Below are 21,495 nucleotides of genomic sequence, written 5' to 3'. Positions count from 1 at the left end.
GCATTTCCTCTCCTCCAAGGATCGTCTGGAGGCCAGAGGACTGGTGGTGGCTCTCCCAGGCCCCACTTGCAACTCATGCCTGGGAAGGAGAACGTTTTGCAACGCCTACATCCTGAAGGCTTGATAGGAATACCTGGTGGAGTTGTGTCTGATAAGTTACACTTCACAAAGTCTTACTAAACCTCAATGTTCTGTTTGTTCTCAACTCTTGCCAATGTATTATGTGCTTATTTTCTTAACATAGAAATCTCAACGTATTAGTATCAGATAATTTGGATTGTTTATGTGAATGTAATGTGTTGTATCTAAGATTACAGGTGTCAATTTCCATTGCGTGTCACATGATGGTTTGGTGCCTGTAAGTGTTAGAACACCAAATAACCCATTACCCATATATGTATCATATTTTAAGTGTTTGCATATTTTCCACAGATATGTTCTACTCACCATTTTGCAAGTGTTGGAAAGTTGTCTTCGAAATGACTACAACTACCATGATGCCCTGTTTCACTCTTGTCTAACATATATTTCCACATATGGTAACGTGTTATGTAGTGACAAATTCCTATTTAATGCTCCCTTGTGAAAATAGTTTGTGTTGTTTTCTGAATGGTGTCCTGTTCTTCTCAACCTTTTGAATTGATGCCCTGACAAATCAAACTCTGTCGACCCAAAAATTGTAAGGTATGAAAAGTACTATACTGAAAATAAGTGGTAATTGCAAAAATTGACTCTGCACTGTTCATATGATGATGTATGCCAATCATCCATCAATGTTGTGTAAATATTTATTTTGAAGTCAGCTAGGCCTTGAAATTACTTATTGCACATTTCATCTCTCCACTATGTTGGGTTGAATGATTGGGAGATGTTAGCTATACTTCCTAATCACTTCAAAAGCATTTCAGGTCATCTTATTACTTACTTATTTGAAGTTGTACTGCTTGAAATTGCAAAACATTAAGGCAATATGTTCAATACCACGGAAAGCTATCTTCACAATAATCTCTAACTTTGATCCTCTACATAGTTTGGCTCAAAAGATTTGGATGTATAATACATACTTTTAATAATACAAATGTTCTCAATTTCTCAAAAGGTCCAACTGCCAGACCACAAGGCCAAGCATCTGCCACTGATGAGACCTCCACTCCAGCCCAGGATCAAGCCTGCAGTGAGGACAACACTCCTGGTAATCTGGATGATGATGAGGAATTTTGTCCATCTTCTCAGTGTGGGCTGACAGCTCCAGTGAGTCTCCCTGGGCCCACACTGACTCCTCTCACCCCAGCTGTAACATCTCCACTGACTAAAGCCTTGGCTTCCAGTTTTCCTACCAATGTACCCCGATCGTGTCCGCTCCTCCCCCCCCCCCGTCCTGGGTAATATAGAGACCACAGCACCTCCAGCTCACCCAGAACCCAGTTGAGCGGGGGACACAAGGCCAAGGGCACATGGTAGTGGGGGTAGGAGTAGTTAGATAGATTATGTGGGCCAGCATAGTGAGGTCACTGGGTTCACTTTCACACAGACCACCATTAACTGAGTCTTGACGGCTTATCATCAGTCCCAAGACATGATGGACCAGGTACTCACTGAGCTCCGGGAGATGAAGCAGCTTCAGAGGGAGCTCAATTATCAGATGGAGGCTCACAACTCCAATAGGGGCTACCTGACTGGCGTGATGCAAGACATTTACACCCATATGTGTAGGGCTTTCCAAGCACCATCTACCCTTTCCTGTGGTCCTACAACATCTGGTCCATCTATAACTGCAACAGCCACAGGAAGGGAAGCCCTGCCACAGGTAGAACAACTGTCAGCCACCTAGGCCCTGTAACTGTGGATCCCCCCTCACCAGCAGGAGGGGACACCCACCCAGATTATCAGGAGTTGAGGATGGCAAGACCTCTACCACCACCAGTAACAAAAAAAACCTTGACGCTAATTTCCTCCAGTGTTTGACTACCGTTCACTCTGTGGAATATTTCTGGGCACATTTACCTTTCTAATGCCATTCGTATTTTGGACATTGGACTTCAAACAATTTTAGCTCTCCAACTATGGTTTCATTCACCATGACTGACATCTTCACTTTTTGGTTTGCTTTTTCATTTTCACCCTGTATAATTTCTGCATGATTAGTTCAATAAATTCACAACTCAAATACCCGTAGACTGGTGTTGTATATCTCAACTCTGTCTATGAAATTGTTTCTTTCAGTCATAACTTTACTAGTACAAAAATCAAATGATTGTGTAAACAGAGATAATTTGCAAGTGGGCAATGTTTATATCAAGTTCCCAACCATGATTCCCCCAAAAATATACAATTAATTAATCTGCTACTATGTTTATTCTATTTGACCAATATTTGTCTGTCAACATTTTCACTAACATAGCAATCCATTAATGACCAGAAATACTCAGTGTCAGTTTTCACATTTCCAGTCCCAGACCTTGCCAACATGGAAGAAGGGGATATGGGGAAATAATCAAATTGAACAGACAAATTATCACTGACTAATGTTATTAGCTGAAGCCTGTTCTTCTGGCTCATATAATCTGATGTCAATAATACCAATAGACAAAAACATGGCAGTACTACATTTTGTAGACACCAGATCATTCCAATCCACTGTTACAGGATCTGGTGGAATGTCACAACCATGTTTCAGTGGTGTGTCACAAGACATATGTCCTACAATGATGAGATACATCAACAGCTACATATATTAAACACACAATGAGGATTTTGACAATGGGAAGGTAAATTAGCATGAGTTGGCTCCACTACCACATGTGGTTTGCGCTAATGATGGCACACATATTGCCTTAGTGCCAACGCGTGACAGAGAACAAGTCCAATGTAATCTTCAAATTTTCCAATCAATTCCATTCCATTCAAGTTGCTTTGGTACAAGCTTTGTACACCCAAAGTATGTGTCTTTCTTTCCCAGGATCAACTCAAGTTCCCTTTGTACTTCAAAACAGCACCATATACCTGCAAATGGCACAACTTTGAAATGCTCAAATAAAGATGACATTGTGAAGAACCTAAAACAGATCAAAACAAAAAGATTACCAATCAAACATAACATAATAGACATATTCCAAGTTACCTTTTGTAGGGCACAGTTTCACAAAACAATCAGAGATAAGCAATCTAACTGAACACGGTAGTCAATGTGTCAAAACTTTGATCAACAAACACCTTTGGCCTGTATTTCCCCGAAATTGCCTCCCTAAACAATTATCCCCACATACTTCTTTCATCATCACATCAATAGTTGCTGTAATGGTGAAAGTGATAACATGGAAAGATATACTTACACTCAAGAGATGAAGTTGTCAATGACATCTTGACGTAGGTCAACTACTTCCTTTTTACCAGTATCATCTTAATTTGGCATTTCAGGATCCTCACCCGGTGGCTCCACATGGTCTCCATCCTCTGCCATGTAAGGGATGTTTCATCCCAAGGCAATGTTGTGGATCATGCAGCAGGCCACAGTAATTTTGTATGCCTGATCGGGTGATAAGAGGAGGGCTCCACCAGTTTTTGTCCAGACAACAAATTCTGGCCTGTAGGAGCCTGAAAGTTGGCTCCACTGGCTGCCATATTCTTCCCTGGGCCTCATTGAAGCAGAATTTCCCAGGCATTATTGGATTCCTCAGTTGTGCCAACAACCATGGTTAGTTCGGATAAGCTGAGTCCCTAAGATGAAAGACAAAAAAAGTGCCAAAAATGTAACACAATTTCAGATTATTCAACTAGAAATTCATCAAACAATATTATGAAAGATTGTACTGACCAGCAAGCCCAAGTTGTGACATTTGTAGGGGTATGGAGCATTTCTGTAGTACAAAGGAATGATGGGCAGAGCCGGGGAAACTCGCACAGACGATTGTGATGTACATCTCTGGTAAGCAGACAACTTGCATGTTGATTGAATGATAGACCTTTCTCTGGTGTGTGGTGGCACTAAGGCAATATCTGTACCATCAGTTGCTCCATCCAGATATGGTAGGCCACTCAAACTGTAAAAGTCGCCTTTCACATTAGCTGGTAAATAGAGGAAGCTGTTGATGTGTCTCATCATTGAAGATATAACTTCCTTTAGCACACCACTGAAAGTTGGTTGTGACATGACACCAGATACTGGAAACAAAAAGAAGCACTGCCATGAGTTTGACAACTGGTATATTAGATTTCTGTTGTGAGGCTGAAGATCTGGCTCAAGCTAATGGCATAAATGCAGTACAGTTAGGCTATTCAAATGAACTTGATTATATCTCATGCTTTCATGGTGAAAAGGTATGTAAATGGGCGACACACCTAAGGCACTTGTCTTCTCACTCTACTACGGTTCATAGGTCTGCAATGGTAAAATATTTCAACATTTTTCACATTTTCCACAGCAACATATTTGATATATAACAATAAAGCCATGCAGTTGTACCATATATATATGGTTTTACAACATATTTTAATTAAACATTTGCTGTCTGATCTTTATTCTTCTCAAATACCGTTTTTAGCCTGAAATAATTTTAAAATAAAAAAAGTGTAAAAAATACATTTCAAACTCATTCTTTTAAAAATTCTTAAAAAATATATATATTTTCCTCCCAAAAAAGGTCGAAACAAAACCTAGCTAATGTCACATTTCAGCACAGTAAGGCACTGCATATAAATGTATATTTTTTTAAAGAACGAGTGTCCATCAAAGTTTGAATATCTAAACAAACTAGCCCCCATTTTGAGTGGTGGTGACGCACCTAACTGTTACAAACTCACGATTTTGAACTTCTAAAATGGCGGGTGCCTGACCTCACCGATAGGACATTTGGAATAAGATGGGCGCTGTGGAAATTGACCACTTAGTGGGTGGTGAACTCCATGACTGACACAGCCATAGGCTAATATTGGTGAAAGTAATGTATGAAGGTCAAGGACTGTGTTCCTCTATCTGATGATCAGGTACATCGCATACATGTACATGGTGAACGCAAAAAGAGCTCACTTGACTCCTAACACTGCTGCCATCAAGACCTCTGCCACTATTGTCATATATTTTGGTCCTTACATAGGACAATGATGTTTGGGAATTGGAAGCACCTTACAATGCTAAAAAACATATATATGTATATAACAAGAGGTGCAGCGTCCATTGTTGCAAGAGGTGGAAGTACCTATGACGCTCACCCAGAAAGTCAGCTGATGTCAGCTCGGGCAGTCCTCCCAACATGGGAAATGCGTGTGTGGTACCCAGACCCCCATAATGGCCCACATTCTTATGGTAGCCTCTCCTGAGCTTGATGGGCAGTTGAGAGCCCAACAGCAGCAACAGGGGGGTATGACCTTATCAGAAATTCACATGTGACATGACACACTTTTTGTTACAGAAAGGATTTTTCCCATTAAGGGTGACCCACGTCCAACACACAAGAAGAGTTCTTGAAGGTGGAAGTTTTGCACAATGTGTATGATGATGTGCTTTGTCTATTAATTTATTGGAAAGGATCCCATCTGATTCCTGTTCACAACCAAAGGACTGTTCTGAGCATAAACATTGCTACCCGAACTCCACATATACATCAGGCTCTATGATGTCATGAGGTACAGTTGTGCCAAACAGGCCAGTAGTCTTTGTTGTGTCAGGTCCAGGGTGCATGTTTCTGGTCCAAGGAGGACATGGCCTGGCAGCTCCGGGAGGACTGTTCCCATGGGGAGCAGGTTCAAGATTGATATGTATAAGGCTGGGTCCGAAATGAGGTGGCATGGTGGCCAAAAAAAATGCATTGAACCCAGATCTGTGACTGGGGTGAATGTTTGATTTGTTCACCACTCTGTCCATTATCTGTTCTTTTTGCTCCATGTATGATGTTCAGCATTCAGTCCATCATCTATTCTTTTTGCTTTTGTCACCTTAAGTGTGAACGGTATGCCCAATCGTGTGTCTTGTTCTCATTGTGTCACTGGATTAAAACTAGCCTGGTTGATAAGGGGGGATGCCCGAAACCAGTCCCAGGGTGCTTGTTTTCGGTCCAGGGAGGAGCTGGCCTGGCAACTCGGGGTGGACTGTTCCCATGGGGTGCAGGTTCAAAATTGATATGTATATGGCTGGGTCCAAACTGGGGTGGCTTTGTGGGCAAAAATATGATGGATTGAACCAGAACTGTGACTGGGTGAATGTTTGATTTGTTCACCATTCTGTCCATTATCTATTCTTTTTGCTACAATGTATTCAACAGCATAGGTAAATACATATTGCGTGTTATATTGATAAGCCACGTCAATACTGGAAGCATATAATATGTTATACATTTCTACAATACTTGAGTTGCTTGTGGTAAGTGTTACCATTGTGAAATAGCCAAACAAAGGAGACAGGCTTTCCAATTCCACAAATATTGTTACAACATTGCAGTATTTGTTGGCCCACATTGATTCATATTTTACTTTTAGTATATGTCAATAATGCTGCTTTTCGGACCTAGCTCGCACAGTGCTTAAAGGCATACTTGGTGTATATCCTAATTGGTGACATAAGTTCACTATTCTGGAGAACAAAGGCCAACCATTCAGAGGTGTACAACAGTTTCTTTAGAAAAATATCATGGTTAAGAGACAAGATCATATTTGATGTAGGAGCTTTCATGGGGAATTACAGAACTGTGAGTAAATGGTGTCTGAAGATGCTCTTAAATGTGTGAGATGATGAAGTAAAAAACCAAAATCTGTCAAACTTGTAGCAGGTGCAATATGGAAATTAGGAAAATGTCCCATTGCTCAAAGTTGTTGATCAGTTCTCTTCACACAGCTGCAATTAAACTATTGTATATGTCTTTTCAACATCATCCGTAGTAGGATAAGGAGACGTTGGCCACAAAGGTGGAATGTCAGCTAGACACTGTATCCCGCTTGGTGAGACCACCAACACTGAGGGACACAGTGCCTCAGAGGGTGAGTGGACTGCCATGGAGGACTGCAGCTCACCATCTTCTTTGGAGGCCTCCCCAAGCAACCAGTCCCTAGTAGTAGCAGACCCTACTGCTCTTGTTATACCTGCATCCTTGTCTGCCACCCAAAATACCATTTCCATCCTCACTCTTGCTCCCCCAGTTGGCCAATCCCACCCCCTAAAAGGGGTGGTGTATGTTTCGGTCCAAGCACCTCACCCCCTACCACAGTACCCCTGGCTGTGCTAACTGGGGAGGTTATTGACCTTCTCCTCAGCATCACTGTAGGCCAGACTACACTCTTGAATGATATTCAGGGGCTTAGCTGCCATATGCAACCAATAGCAGCTTACCTGGAAGACATACATAGTGGAATGTCAGGCCTACAGCGGTCTTTCAAGGTCTGGCCTCTTCACTGACTACAGCCTCCCAGCCAACCCAATCGTCTGCCCTACCTCCCACCCCTTCTCCGTCCCAATTTATTATTCCAAGCATTGTTCCAAGCACACTCACACCTTTGCCCACACCATTCCAACACACACAAGAACACACACATAAACACAGAGACCATAAAAACACAGGTGGACAACCAAACATACAGCCACCATAGCCACTACCACACCTACATGCACCACCCCAGCACATCAACAGACATCTCAGCACCACCACCCCCACATGCACCACCCGCACTGCCAGCACATACACATAAACTACAGCCACCACCATACCTACCACCACACCCACATGCACCACCCCACCACCAGCACAACCACAGACACTGCAACCATCGCCACCCCCAAATGCACCACCCCACCACCAGCTCACACACAGACACTTCAGGCACCACCACACCCACTTGCATCACAACCACACCCAGCACCTCCATAGACACTGCAGCCAGCACCACACCTGCATGCAACCCAACCACACCAAGCACCTCCACAGCATCCCCATCCACACACACACACATTAGAATACACCCACAAAACTCAAACACCCACACTCATCACAACAACAGACACCTATGATGCAAGACACACCCAAACTCACACGACATACACCATAACCACAGTCACCTGCACCCTCAACAGACACTGCCACTCCCTCTACCTCCAAAATCCAACTCCCTGCAGAACACCCTGCCCATTTTCTCATTGAATATGTCCTTTTTACACTTGCCTAAACCCCTTCCACACCCCAACCCAACCCTACCAAATGCAAATCCACCTTTCCACATTACAACCCACCCGTACCAAATGCAAGAGTACATCTCCCAAAACCACATCCCCATTACAAACACAAGGGCACCCCTCTCAAACACCCCCTCCAATTTAAGATCTTTGTGATCCCTGCTCTGCTCAATAGATGCCCCTTCCTGAGAAGGTTCCTCTTGGCAGTGAATTGGGAGGCAAGCTTTGTGCCACTGCACAACAGTGCAACATTTTTTACTTTATTGACTGCAATCTGGCTTGTTTATAAATTTGAGAGCCTTATTACATTTTATGTAATAAATCCATACTTTTGATTTCACCTAATTATTCCTGCCATTATTTGTCCTTAGCAATTGTTTGATTCCTAGCAATGTTTCTGAATAAAATGTGAAGTACTTATTTGTATTAACCATGATGGCAGTAAATACAACTGATTGTTTTAATGTCTACTTTGTTAAGTGTGCACACTGATTAACATAGTATGTGATGATCATTTGAATTTAGTTGCAGGCAGTCGTCATACTAATAGCCACTTGCACCAACTAACTGATGTTACAAACCTAATTTAGATGTGTTACTACACCTTGATTCCTGATCAGTATGAAAAGTTTTGTTTATATTGAAATTAAATACAGTACAAGAATTTTACTAGGCAAGAGAACAGTTTACATGGATGTGTGTGTTCAATACTTTGAATTTGTGACTGACATTGATTTTACAGTTTATTTCTATGGTAAAGTTAACACCTTGTCCAGTGCAGTTTCTACATCATGTTACATTGCACTTATCCCTATGACGTGTGTTGCATATGTTTTTAATGTCCGAATTTCCGAAATTTCTTTAAACACACCTGTATGGCGACTTTTTGAGTTTTATTTGGCTAGCCTTTTTTGTGCAAGGGTCCATTTTTTTTAAGGCAGCTTGCACCAGATTGCTACATACAATGTGATCATACAGGTGTGTTTCTTTAAATGTCTTGAACGTCAACAGTACAGACATGTGCATAGCACATTGATATGCTATTGCTTGGGAGAGAGATTTGTAAATGCATGAGTCCTCCTGGGCAAATGTAATCAATAGGTAACAGGTAAAAGTGGAGCTTACCATTGATTGCATTCACAATGGTATTGGTTTTGTTCGTCATCAGACAGCAGCAGCAGTGGCAGGACTTGGAAGATCGGATACATGACAAAACAGGAACCTCATATCCCTTCCATTTGCAAACTCAGGTGTGGAGGTTTTTCTGCCACCGTCACGTTGGTTCGAAGGCTCATCATGATTGGGCCCGCAGGAAAACTGGTGGTCCTCCCTCCAATGGCTGTTTTTGCGGTTGAGATTTCCTGGTGGGGAAGTCGGGACTGTGGCGGCCTTTCTTCTATGGACCCAATAAAATCTAAATAGGGAGGATGGAATGCCCAGCCAGCTGGTGAGGAGACTGCCAAAAAAGCCCGGTAGGACTCAATCCACCAAGATCTACATTAGGCCCGTAATCCTTAAAGTACTTAACTACATTACAGGTTAGCTACTAGCAATTCCTACTTAAAAACAACTAATGTCACATACTAAAAAAGCCACAAGTCAAACCCCTTCTGTCAAGATGATAAAAAGACACTCAAATTCCATACCAAGTAACTCCTTTTACTCATATGCAAGTACCTTCCACCATTAATTTTGTGGAAACAGTGCATAGTATCCCAAATGCATTTCAGTGGCTATGCCAGACCATTAGTGCACTTCAAAGGTGTCACCCTTGTCACTGGTATATATAGATCACACCTAGGCCTGCCTTTCTGTTTGCCCATCTAGCCAGACAAGCACAAACTCAGTGGGAGGAAGAGGTGCCCAACAACTTGTTGCGGAGTGATCACCAGGTAGGACTGTGATCAACCTTTTTTGACATTAGAGTGTCAAATCCTGCTTGACTGTCGCAACCTGCTTGTCAGGGCTGTTGGGGTTTTAAATATAACATTTGGGATGCATTTCTAAGGAGGGAAATAGAATGTCGAAACGCTTTATGTGTACATACTGTCTAGTTGCTTACAGCTCAGCTTTTATTTTACCAGACGTCTGTCTCTGAGTTTTTAGGTTTAAAATTGGATTTTGGTGATAGATGTTGGAGGACACAGGGTTTTCCAAAGTGCATTTCCCACGCACATGACCAGCCCTCAGAGACCAAGCTTAGTGTGGCCGAAGATTTTGGCCATCTTGAACATGCCCAAAGTGGGTATTGTTAGCCCTGGAAATCCTTACCGTATTGATTAGGGTTCTCCCGCAGGTCAGTTAATTCTTATCCAACAGCTCGTACCAGGTATAAATGTAACTCCTCAAAGGAGCAATGTCAGAACACTCCTGAACCTGAGGAAGATCAGAAGAGGACTGAACCTGCTGTCTGCACCATGGGAAGAGCACAAGGGGACTGGAACTGCTCTCTCACTTCTACCCAGGAGTGGATTCAAAGGGGCATAAGGCTGTCCTCCTGTTCAAACAACAGGGATACAACAAGCTCAAAGTGGCCTTTCCTGCAACCGCCAGGCTGATCAGTGGCAACTGGACGTAGAATTGACTATGCCTGACACCCTCTGAGTCTTTAAGTGCCTCTCCGTGACTCCCACTGGGCTTAGGAAGGCCACTCCTGTAGTGGAACTTAAAGGACTTAAGTCAGAATGTAATATCTTTGACCATGACAAGATAAACCTGGATATGTTTTCAACCCGTGCTCCTTTTTCAGTCAGTCTCAATTTGCACCTAGGATGTGATCTACCATGACCATTTGCTATCATTATTGCTTTTTGCTTCTGGCACTATTTGTACTTAACACTTTGAAAGTTCATATTTCCAGTTCCCTGGCTTCCAATTTATTTGGAGATTTTTATTGTTTTGCATTTCAAATTCATACAGCATAAATACTTCACACATTGACACTATTTTAGGCCTGTCTGTCCCGTGCCATAGTTACCAGTGGTTTGAGCTGAAGTTTGTTTAGTGACTTTAGTATTTCACCCTACAATGATTATGGTTAATACTTGAGGTAGGTACTTGCCTCCCCCAACTAATAGCCCAAATTCTTACACTAGGAGTTTTGATTGCTCCGAAAAGAGGCGTGTTGGTGTGTAAATCCCCTGTAACTAGTTTTCTACCCTTACGAGCAGGGTTTACATACATATTTAGTATTATGCATTTGTTTTTTGTTTTTACACCATCAAAGTGGTATTAATATTCTGAAAACTACATTGAATATCTTACGCCCCTCCGAACCCTGATAAACTAAAGAATGGAGAAAAGCAATGTTCTCTGCTTACATTGTGAAAAAACATTTTCACACTTGTTCTTTTTTGTGATCTACTAACTTCTGTTAGATTTTAAAATGAGAGAAAACTCCTGTGCCTAATGTTTGCTCCCTTTTTATTCACTTGCAATAATTTTTTTTTTTTTTTATGTATTTATGTATTTGCTTATTTATGTATTTGTGCATTTATTTATACAGATAGATTTCTGTAGTGCTAAATAGTTTTTAATGGGCGTCATGGAACTGTATATTTGAGGGAATAGCACTGCAAGATCAGTGCATGTCGTAGCTGGGACTGTAGGAAGCTTTGGATACGATAAAGACACATTCAGAGATAAGGCAGTAAGTGTAGCATTTAATGTTTCTGGGATGTGGAACCTCCGCCAAAACCTGCTAGATGCTCTGTATCCACCAAATCATAAATTCAGCCCTTCAACCCTCCACCCTCAACTTCCACAAAATATGTTTGATTCAAGTTTGTAACCTAAAAAAAGGCTGACTAAGATGAGTGAACATAAATTGCCTTATCAGCAGCCCAACCCCCTCTGCCGCCCCCTACATGATTTTCACCAGATAAAACCTGGCAAATTTTGTGTAGTGAAAAATCAGATCATTGTGTTTCATACTTTGGAAAGGGGAAAGGGATATGTGCTGTATTGTCAAACGATCTCTCATTACATGGGTCAGAACACAAACAAATGGCACCAGGCTCGGACTGGCCTGTGGGACAATTTGGCAGTGTCAGAATGGCGATTCTGACCGGTCATTGTGCGAGGTAATTTTTTTTTTTTTTGGCTTGTTTTGTGGCCTGCTGGGCCAGGGTTTACTGTTTATTTCTTTGTCAGGCTCTGACTGCAACAAGCACCATAACGGCATGAAGTCTCCCATGTAGTGCTAAACACCTATACAGCGAATCTTTACAATTCCAAACTGCCCGATTTGCAAATTTGGGCCAGGTTGTAGGTATCTGATTCGCTAATTAAGTGCATTTTTTGGGGGGAGTCCAGGGGCCGTGTTACAGAAAGTGTCCCCGGGGCACACTTTGGTATTACAGAAGGGGACGCAGACACTTGTGCAGCACCTTCTGTAATACCGATAGCACATAAAGTACCAGCATTACCTGCAGGGGACGTTCACTCATTTGCACGGGGTGTGCCCCAGGCAATTGAGGGAATCCCTTTGCCTCTGCACCCTCACCGTATTACAGACGCCAGCGCAGAGGCAGATAAGTCATCTGGAGGCGCACTCACAGTACGCCACCTAAAAGGAGGCGCACTGTCAGTGAGTCCCTGATAGCAGCCCTCTGGTATAGGAAAAAGGTCCCATGGACCCCCCTAGACAACCCCTTGCAGGCGGGTGCAGTCACTGACTGCACCCGCCTGCATGGGGATCTCTAACCCCTTTCAAAAGTGCAGGCAAGTTGCCGTCTGCACTGCGAGAACTCGGAACGGCTGTAAAGCAGAGTTCTCTTTTTCACCTGAATGCACTGCCCTAGCTGTAGCGCGAGTTCCTCCCTGGTGGCACGCAGTCATTTTAGGGCGCACTTTCATTGTTTATGCCGGATGCACCTTATAAAAGGTGCGCCCCGCGCAAACAATGAAAATGCGCATATTGTGTAATGTGGCCCCACGTCTACTTTTTGCCCCAGTCCAACCCTGCAATGCACCCATTATGTCTGCCCTCCTTCCCTCCCTTTCTCTCCCGTTCCCTTCTCTCCTGGTCCTCTACTACCATGCATAATACCAAGGAACTCAGAATGAAACACTAACAGGGAGATTTAGAAAAAGTCACGCAACGCAGCCCCCACGCATGCAAAGTTGGAAAAGGAAGGAGAAATGAAAGCATTTCTCCTTACTTGCGCCTAGATGAAAAGGGCACAGTTTTCGCACTGTAAACCCAAACTACTGTTTTTAGTAAATAGGGTTTAGCGTGAGAAACCTTGAATGGTTGCATGGAAACGCCCATGCACCACCCTTGGTACGCCCTCATGGCTCAAAGTAACGCGAAGCAGCGCAATGTGCAGCTTCGCATTACTTTTACGTTATTTCCAGCGCTAAACAAGTTTAGCTCTGGAAGTAAATTACAAAAAAAAGATTTTGCGCCGATTTGCGTCACTTTTGTGATGCAAACATGGTGCAAAAGCTTAGTAAATCTCCCTGAGTAGCTAGTTCTAGGTTAAAAAAAATTACACTGGGCTTTATATTGTTTTGGATATGTTACGGATGGGCATTTTCTGCAATAGAATTCAGCAATATAGTGTGTAAAATGGGTTAAACTTCCATCTGCTCAGTAATTGGTACTATATTTACCAAGCCTTTGCCACTGCAATGCTGTTAATCATAACCAAACAGTGACAGAACAGTATTGCACGATTTTATATTAATGAAGAGTTTAGAAGCAAAGAATCTAATAAGGCATAGGTTTGACCCACCCAATCCTTAATGGCTGAGAGCTGCAGATCCTAGGAAATGTTGCTGGAAAATCTAGATTATGCAAAATACACTTGTAAATTGCAGCCTGATATTGAGAAACAGAATATATGAATCGCTGGATTAGAATAATCACCACAGAAATGTCACAAAATGTGCAACCTTTTTGTAATACATCAATTTCCTCTGTAGATTGAATGTAATACGAAGAGAAAAGGGCAATAATAAAAAATATGTTTCATTTTAGCACGCTTTACTGCAGGCATTTTAAGTAATCTTATAGCTTAATATTTCAAGAGCCGCAGAGATAAATAGCTGTCTATATTCGACTTTGTGCCAGATTTATTGTATTTTATTTTATTTTAGAGATGTCCTTTTAAATTATGCGTAGAACTCTCATAATGCTATTATTTTTGCAGTTTTCATGCTTAGAACAGTTTCTTTGAAATGGCCCCAATTTGCTAATCTCTTTCACACATTTTACAGGGTCTTTGGTGCAGTGGCTGCTCTTCTGCTATGGCGGAGGAGCGTCGCCCCGCTGCTTTTAAGTAGTGCAACGTAAAGGAAACATAAAATGATAATAACTTTGAGTTATTATAATTGTATGTTTCTGTGCTGCTTTGTGGGTGTCTGGATGGGTGGGGCTGCTGCTGTTGGAGCAGGACAGGCAAGGAGTGGTATTGGTCAGGGGAGCCTGGGTGCTTACCAATCACAATGCTGCTCTGAAGCATTGTGATTGGTCAGCTAAGCCTTGCTGTGCTTCCTGTTCCTCGAGTCAAGACAAGGAGAGCAGGAGCAGAGACGTGGAACCCGGCAGCAAGGTTAGTGTTTTTTTTTTACATTGTGCCCAAGCCCCCGCTCCACCCACTTACCCCACGCCCGGCTGCCTGCTACCCGTGAGCCTTGCCGCCCGCCACTGCTTTGGTGCAACATAGTGACACAAGTGCACTTTTCCCCACATTTTTTATACTAGTCTGTAAAATCTTGTAGAATTGATTTTTCAGTTGTGTAGAGATTACAATTAGTTTTAGAAATATTGGTAAGTAAACATTGACTCAATGTTCATAGCTAAGTTTTGTTTACCAATCAGCACCTTACCAAACCATGCGCCACCTTGGTTTTTTCTCCAGCCTTTTTAATTCTTATGTGAGAAATATTATTTATGCAGAAAATAAATATATTTTAGTAATCAGTTCATATATCCACATTTCCTTTAATATGTTAACCTGCTGAAACATTTCATGAATAGTACTAGGTTTCTAATAAATATTTAACTTATCTTACATATATATTAAGATATTTTGAATAGTTTTTAAAAAATAGCAAATTGTAGAAAACGATGGTTAGTGGGAAATTCCACATGTAGCCTTGAAGTATATTTTAAGTAGAGGTTTATTATTTGGTTACTTGATGGTACAAGGTAGTTCAGTAGCTGACAAGATTAGTCCAGATGATGGCCACACCAGGAGCAGCATGGTTGCTGCTCAGCCCACTCTCTCCAACTGTCACTCTCACCACTAAGCAGGCACACAAACATTCCACTCTCTCTCTCATCCAGCATTCCAACATTCCACGCATCCATCACATTCATTCTGGCTGAGCAGCTAAGAAGGGAATGCACTTGAGGGAATTAATGTACAACACATCCCCTTCCCTTGGCAACAATAAACAACAAAACGACATAGCAGCAAAAATAAGAATGAGCACGCATGTAACATCGCGCACAATAAATATAAAGAGAAAATATGAAAATACAGTGAGAGAGAAGTAAGGGATGAGTAAATAGCAAAAAGCAACTCAAATGATAGAAGAGTGGTAGTTAGCAAGGATTCAAATTCAAAAGATACAAATAGCCCTTCCCCATCCCTTGGGAAAAACAATAGAAAAGGTTAGAACATTGTATGTAAAACATTCAAGTGTGATAAAAGTAAAGAGAGGAAAAACAGAATATAAGGAGATAATAACAGAGGTTAGAGAAGGCAGGACAAAGAAAATCAGTAAAAGATGCACGGCGGTAGCGTAACTGACAGCTGAGGAAAAGGGAGACCAAAAGATCAGACACCCCAACTACATTTCTACACACCGCACAATGGAGGAAATAGTGCAGGACTAGGAGAGTGAAGAACCCCGGGAGATGTTTTGCACGCCTCATATACTAATATGCTAAATAAGAACCCCGGGAGATGTAAATACCTATGCACTCATCCTCTTTTGCACGCCTCATGTACTAATATACTAAAGCACCACTGAGCATAACAAGCTAAAGAGTGGGTACACTGCCCATTGCGCATTCGAAATAAAGATGGGAACACTGCCCATTGCGCATTTTGACTAAAGATGGATTCACTGCCCATTGCGCGTTTTAACTAAACTAATGATGGGTACACTGCCCGTTACGTAATACTAATAAAATGGGGACACTGCCCATTGCGCATTTTGACTAAAGATGGGTACACAGCCCACTGCGCAGGTAACCACTGATAGATAACAATCTAAAGGGTAATGCAAGCGTAACACTACTGCTAGGCACCAAAGACTGTGTAGGGTGAAATCAGTGTGAAGGGTGTGCGCACTACCCCCACTGAAGAATGAAAACTAGTGTAAGAAGACCAGCTCCTAAACAACAAATACCCTGAAGAAAATGCCAGATACCCTGAAAGTATCTAAGTCAGGAAAAACAAATAAGGCAAAGCGTAACTCTCTATGAAGTGTCAACGGCAATCATAATGTACATATTATGAAGAGTGAACAACTCACCACTGTGAGATGTCACTAACATTGTAATATAACTAATAAAGGATACATTACATATATAGAAAGCATAAAAACATAGGAAGTAACTACAGTGCAAAACACATGTCAAAAAACGCTGTCCATTATAACACAATAAACTGAAACAAATAAAGTTGTCACCGTAGATCCATTTTTAAGGATACTTCTCTGCAATTGTTGCAAGATAGTCCCAAAGGTTTTTGCTCCAGTGCGTCAGTTCATTACGCTGCACTACTCGATTACCACAGAGCATCTGAGCAGGCAGGCATTTGAAGAATTAGCAGAATACGATGTTGTGGTGTATTTCGGAAAAAAAAAACTTTATTGTCCTCCAAAAGGAAAACAAACATGGCTGGCAGAAGGAGCACCGCTGAATGAACACGGAAGACAGCATGGCTTAGGTGCATGGCTCTGGTGGAAACGCAATATGGCGGCACGCTTCATGACGCCTAGCCGGATGGTTCACAGTACGTCTGTGCACACAGGCGTCAAGGAGCAGCTCTGACAGGCATGGAAGCAGAGGCGCCTCACCGGGAATACAGGCGAGCTTGAGCGCGCTAAGGAAGCCACGCGCAACATTTTCAAATAGTAAACAGCAACGCGCACTGCTAACGACACCACCCTTAACAAGGCTCAAAGTTCAAAAACCAACACGGACAAAAAACTCACCCATGACATAGGTATAGCTCCATACTTGCCCATGACTCAAAACACGCAACACTTGTCCAGTAGCTGCCAATCTGGTGGAAAGCAAATGTTGTCAAATTAGTTGAAATACACAAGCAGCCATAGTAGACGGAGTCCGTCATGTCAGTCAGAGAGCACGCGTCTCCAAACACCGTAGACAAGTTATCCAATGCCACACCAACATCCACGGTGATAGCCGCAGCTCCGCTAGAACAAAGATAAACGGTGTCTTCCGACATCAGGTGAAAGACAACAAGTTTCCGAGTGGATGGTGCTCTCTACACACCAAAAAAAATAATACAGTGTGCCGTCACCGTTTCTGAAGGTTGCAAATAAGGGCATCTCCAAATGTTTGAACACACTTCTAGACTCTGATGAAGACAGTAGTTTAAAGATCGTGAAACATTTTCTTTTTCTTTTCAAGTTCACGTTTCGGTAGGCAGGATTTTGAAAGTAAGCCGGTCTTAAACGCATATAGATTAACGCTGTATTTATTTACCTTTGAAGTAAGAAGTATGAAGTATAAGGAATGTGAAGCGCCCTGGGTAGGCTGTCCAGATGGTGAAGGACACTGGTGGGACCTGCAAGGGCGTTCATTTCCTTGCTTTTTAAAGTTGCTTAGCTTTGAGTAGTTTCTTGTACAAATAAAGTTCTGGATAAATGTAAGTATCTTCACCTTCAGTAGTCTTGTCACGCAGGGTTTCTTCCAGAACGTCGCCAATGTAGAAAAGATGAAATCATAGGAAATTCCACACGTAGCCTTGAAGTATATTTTAAGTAGAGGTTTATTATTTGGTTACTTGATGTTACAAGGTAGTTCAGTAGATGACAAAATTAGTCCAGATGATGGCCACACCAGGAGCAGCATGGTTGCTGCTCAGCCCACTCTCTCCAACTGTCACTCTCACCACTAAGCAGGCACACAAACATTCCACTCTCTCTTGCACTTGAGGGAATTAAGGTACAACACAAATATAATATTTTCAGAATGCTTTACCGTATTGAAATCTTTGCCACAGTAGTGAAGTGCTCCACCAGCTTTTTCAAATTTACTAGTAGTCGTCTTACACTTGTAAATCCTCTTGTTGGAGGCTGCAACCCCTAATTGTTGGGGGGAGGGACATGTAAGTCTACATCTAGATACAAATCTTTTCTTGAAATGGCGAATTTCAAGAAAATTTAAATTTGTGCCAAGGAGTGTTAATAGATTTATATGTAAACCTACTTTTGTAAATCAGACCCTCTGTCTGGCTTAAATGCTCTCCTATGTCACAATGATGTTCCAGGCCACCAGAGAGCAATTTAAAGGCAAGAAAGAAACCAAAAAATTATTCTGTCGATTATTGTAATCTTTCTTGTAAAAGTCTTGCTCAATCTCTTAAATAACTGGAAGATGTATTCCCACTCTTAATGTTGAAAAAGCTAACAGTACCCACATTTCAGAGCCCTCTGTGTTGAGCAATTATACTAATGTAATTCTCCAGGGGCATATGTCTTTCAGATGCACAAATATGCTTATTTAATAATTATATTTAGATAATGACATATGTGGGGTCATGCCTTCTGCCTAAGCGTGACTGATGCTTGTAAGCTGCCTGTCCTGGAGCCTTGCAGTGCCTCTGTCCACCAATGTGATTTTCAAGAACTGCTCAACATATGAGGAGGCTCTTGTGCTCATTATAAGGACATGTGCAATTACTGCGGTGAATTATTGGAACTCATCCCTTCTGCAGGCTGCTTCAACAACTCGCTGTTGTACCAAGTCAAAATGGCCATGGGTTATTTCAACCAGATGCCAAACCGCTTGAATCACGGTACATGAGTGAGAGTGTGATGTTCATTCAAACAATCAATCAATCAATCAAAACATTTGTAAAGCACACTACTTACCCGTGAGGGTCTCAAGGCGCTGGGGTGAAGGAAGAGAATGATGCTACTGCTCGAAAAGCCAGGTCTTAAGGAGTCTTCTGAATGTCAGCAGGTCTTGGGTCTGCCGTAGGGGGATGGGGAGGGTGTTCCAGGTCTTGGCGGCGAGGTGGGAGAACAATCTGCCGCCGGAGGTCACTCTTCAGATGCGGGGGACTGTTGCGGGGGCGAGGTCAGCAGAGCGATGCTGGCGGGTGGGGGTGTAGAAGCTGAGTCGTCTGTTGAGGTACGCTGGTCCGGTGTTGTGGAGTGCCTTGTGTGCGTGGGTGAGGAGCTTGAAGGTTATCCTCTTGTTGATGGGGAGCCAGTGAAGGTCTCTCAGGTGGGGTGTGATGTGGCTGCGATGAGGTATGTTGAGTATGAGGCATGCAGAGGCGTTCTGAATGCGTTGAAGTCTTTTCAGGAGTTTGGCCGAGGCATTACTGTAGTCCAGCCTGCTGCTGACGAGGGCCAGGGTGACCGTTCTTCTCGTTTCGGTGGAGATCCACTTGTAGATCTTGTGGAGCATGCGGAGGGTGTTGAAGCAGGAGATGGAGACGTCATTGACCTGCTTGGTCATGGAGAGGGTGGAGTTGAGGATGAACCCCAGGTTGCGTGCATGGTCAGTGGGTGTTGGAGCTGATCCCAGTGCGGTCGGCCACCAGGAGTCGTCCCAGGCCGAGGGGGTGGATCCGAGGATGAGGACTTCCATCTTGTTCGAGTTTAGCTTCAGTCGGCTGTTCATCATCCACTCAGCGACGGCTTTCATTCCTTCGTGGAGGTTGGTTTTGGCGGTGTGGGGGTCCTTGGTGAGGGAGAGGATCAGCTGGGTGTCGTCAGCGTAGGAGATGATGTTGAGGTCATGCAGTCGGGCGACGTGGGAGAGCGGTGCCATGTAGATGTTAAACAGTGTTGGGCTGCAGGATGAGCCCTGAGTTACGCCGCAGATGATCTCAGTGGCTTCGGAGCAGAAAGGGGGGAGGCAGACGCTCTGGATTCTGCTGGAGAGGAAGGAGGTGGTCCAGTCCAGGGCCTTCTCTTGGATCCCAGCGTGGTGGAGGCATGTGCGTAGGGTGCGATGCCAGACCGTGTCGAAGGTGGCTGACAGGTCCAGGAGGATGAGGGCCGCGGTTTCTCCATTTCTAGCAGGGCCCTGATGTCATCGGTGGCGGTGATGAGGGCAGTTTCGGTGCTGTGGTTGCTGCGGAACCCGGAAAGGGACTGGTCCAGGATGCTGTTCTCCTCGAGGTTGCGGGTCAGTTGTTTGTTGACGGTCTTCTCGATGACCTTCGCCGGGAACGGGAGCAGGGAGATGGGTCGTAGGTTCTTGAGGTCCTTGGGGTCCGCCTTGGATTTTTTGAGTAAGGCGTTGATCTCTGCATGCTTCCAGCTCTCCTGGAAGGTCACTGTTTTGAAGGAGATGTTGATGGCTTTCCGGAGATGGGGTGCGAAAGTGGTGCTGGCTTTGTTGAAGATGTGGTGGGGGCATGGGTCTGACGGAGATTCGGAGTGAACGGTGTTCATGATTTTGATGGAGTTGTCGTCGTTTATGTTGGTCCAGGAGAGCAGGCGGTCAGTGCGGGTGGTGGTCGTGGTGTTGGAGGTCTCAGTGGTTGTCGGGGCGGTTGTGGCATTGATGCTGTTGTGGATGTCTGCAATCTTGCGAAGGAAGAAGGTGGCAAGGGAGTCGCACAGGTCTTGCGAGGGTGGGATGTTGTTGGTGTTGGAGCTGGGTTTGGAGAGTTCCTTCATGATGCTGAAGAGCTCTTTGCTGTTGTGTTCATTGTTGTCTGGGCGGTCTTTGAAGGAGGCCCTTTTGGCGGATCTGATGAGGTGATGGTGTCTGTGGGTGGCGTTCTTGTGGGCTGCGTAACTGTCCAGTGTCCGTTCACGGTGCCATTTCTTCTCTAGATTTCGGCAGGATTGTTTGGAAGCCTGGAGGTCTTTTCACTAAACCAGCTGGCTTTCTTGCTGGTGAGACTGTTGGATGGTTTCTTGATCAGGGCGACGTTGTTGGCGCAGTCTTTGATCCACTGTCTGAGGTTGCGGGCGGCGGTTTCGGGGTCTGTGGGGTCGGCGGGTGGGCTATGGGCGAGGGTGGTGGTTAGCTGGTATTTGGTGACTTTGCTCCAGCAGCGGTGGGGGATCTGTAGGGTGCAGTGGTGCGTGGTGGGTTTCCGGAAGGTGAAATGGATGCAGCGATGGTCGGTCCAGTGGAGTTCAGTGGTGTGTTTGAAGGA

The sequence above is a fragment of the Triturus cristatus genome, chromosome 2_2 (genome assembly GCF_964204655.1).
Source record: "Triturus cristatus chromosome 2_2, aTriCri1.1, whole genome shotgun sequence".
In the NCBI taxonomy this organism is placed as follows: domain Eukaryota; kingdom Metazoa; phylum Chordata; class Amphibia; order Caudata; family Salamandridae; genus Triturus; species Triturus cristatus.
The sequence above is the reverse complement of the archived record's forward strand: the minus strand, read 5'-3'. Positions refer to the sequence as shown.